Below are 2,232 nucleotides of genomic sequence, written 5' to 3'. Positions count from 1 at the left end.
TTCTATGGCTCGAGGGGGCTAGCCGTAGTTATCCATACCATACACCGGTTTGAGTCGTTTATTATGTATGATTAATTGCATGTGATGAGACCTAAATAAATAAATAATAAATCCCTCATAAATATTAAGCCAACTTGCCTTCCATCATTATGAAGCATTAGGTTTCTAGTTGGCACTTGATTTGTTGAGTCACTCAAGGTCATGTGTCACCTATGATTCCTATGCTTCATGGGCCATGAGATGTCCCTGAATGATGGGTCCGACTTAACTAGAAAGGTGGGGTTTGTTGAGTCACTCAAGGCCTTACTGAGTATAGAGGCAAAGATTGAGAGTCACATAAGATGTGCTTGGCAAGGAGTTGTCAACCCAATGAATCTAGGAGTTGCATGGAGATGCAATTGGTAGCAAGTACCTACTTAATCGATCCTAGCACAATTTGTTGAGTCACTCAAGGTTGTGCGAGGGGAGATGGGATCCTAGCCCGCTAGGAAATCTTCCAATGGGATTTCCCAAGTTATGTCTTGAGGGTGGCAAACTCATAGAAAATAGTGGGAGCAATCATAAAATGTTACTTCTTGCAATTTATGATTTCGTAATTCAATATGATTATAATAATATCTCTATTCAGTTGTTGATCCAGAATGTCTGGAAACATGTCGATAAGATCGATACTTGAGGGGCACTAATACCGTCAACGAGACGAATTTCTATAACTAGGAGATCATCTTGAGGATAGTCCTCACGTATGATAAGATTCTCTATGCGATAGAGAGTTATCTTCTTACGAAGCCACCAATTAAGGAAATAGTAGCACATTAGGCCTGGACGATGCACAAGGGTGATATGATTATCGCTTGGTTTATCATCTTGGCTGCCATGATCCCGAAACATAGGTTGCAACATAAGAGTTGTGGTGCCTATGAGATCATGGCTAGGCTCAAGGATCATCTATTGAGAAGCATGTCATGGAGATGATACGTTTTATCAATAGGTTGTTAGAGCTAAACTTGAGTATGGATGCAGAAACTTACCCCAGATTTGGTGCTACAGTCCCTCCCTAATAGTTATGGAAAAGACTCTTGGAGAGTGGTTGACCATACTAAGGGAGACTGAACCTAAAATTGATTATAGGTCAAGGGAAGTGTTCTCTTAGTTGAAGGGCCCAAGGCGCACAAGGGCAAGCCCAAGAGTAAGAAAGCCAAAAGGAAGAAAAGTTCTTCCATAGCGCAATCTGGAAGTGTCTAAAAGACCAAAACCCTAAAGGGCAAGGAGGATGTAGTTTATCTCCACTGTGATAAACCGGGAAGTGTAGAGTAAGAAGAGTTCTACTCAGGACACTTCAGGTATTTATGTTATTGGAATTAATCTATCTGCTTCTGATCAGTCCACATGAATATTAGATACTAGATCTAATGCTCATATTTACACTTTCGTGTATGAGCTTAGGAGTATGAGGAGATTAATAATGGGAGAAGTGTACCTACACATGAGAAATGGATCAAAAGTTATTCCATTAGTTGTAAGGACCTATTTATTAACATTGCCTATAGGGCTTGTATTAGAGTTACATAACTGTTACTACAATCTTAGTTTGACTAGGAATATAATTTCTAATTCTTGTTTGACAAGGATGGATTTTTATTTTTATTTAAGGATAATAGTTGTTCATTTTATAAAAATGAGTTGTTTTATGGTAAAGCAACAGTACGTAACGGTTTGTATGTCCTTGATGTTGATACTCCTATCAATAACATAAATATTAAGCGACTTAAATCAGGTGATTTATATAGCACATATTTATAGCATTGTCACCTTGGCCATATAAATGAGACTCGCACATCCAACTTGTATAAAGCTGGATATCTTAGCACATTTGATTATGAATCATAAGGTACTTATGAATCTTATTTGCTTGGCAAAATGACTAAGTCTCCTTTTAAAGTAAAGGGAGTGAAGGCTACATAAGTGCTAAGGTCTTGTGCATATTGATATGTGTGGGCTCATTTCCACCCAAGCTAGAGGTGGATATGTCTACTTCATAACCTTTACTGATAATAGATCATGTTTTGGTTATGTGTATCTTATGGGACACAAATTTGAGACTTTTGAAAAGTTCAAAGAATTCAGATTTGAAGTAGAGAAACAAATTGAGAAAAGTATCAAAGTACTTTGATCAGATCGAGGTGGTGAATACTTGAACAGTGAGTTTCTAGATCATCTGAAGCAGAATGT

This window comes from Diospyros lotus, chromosome 1 (assembly GCF_014633365.1).
Source record: "Diospyros lotus cultivar Yz01 chromosome 1, ASM1463336v1, whole genome shotgun sequence".
NCBI classification, from domain to species: domain Eukaryota; kingdom Viridiplantae; phylum Streptophyta; class Magnoliopsida; order Ericales; family Ebenaceae; genus Diospyros; species Diospyros lotus.
The sequence above is the reverse complement of the archived record's forward strand: the minus strand, read 5'-3'. Positions refer to the sequence as shown.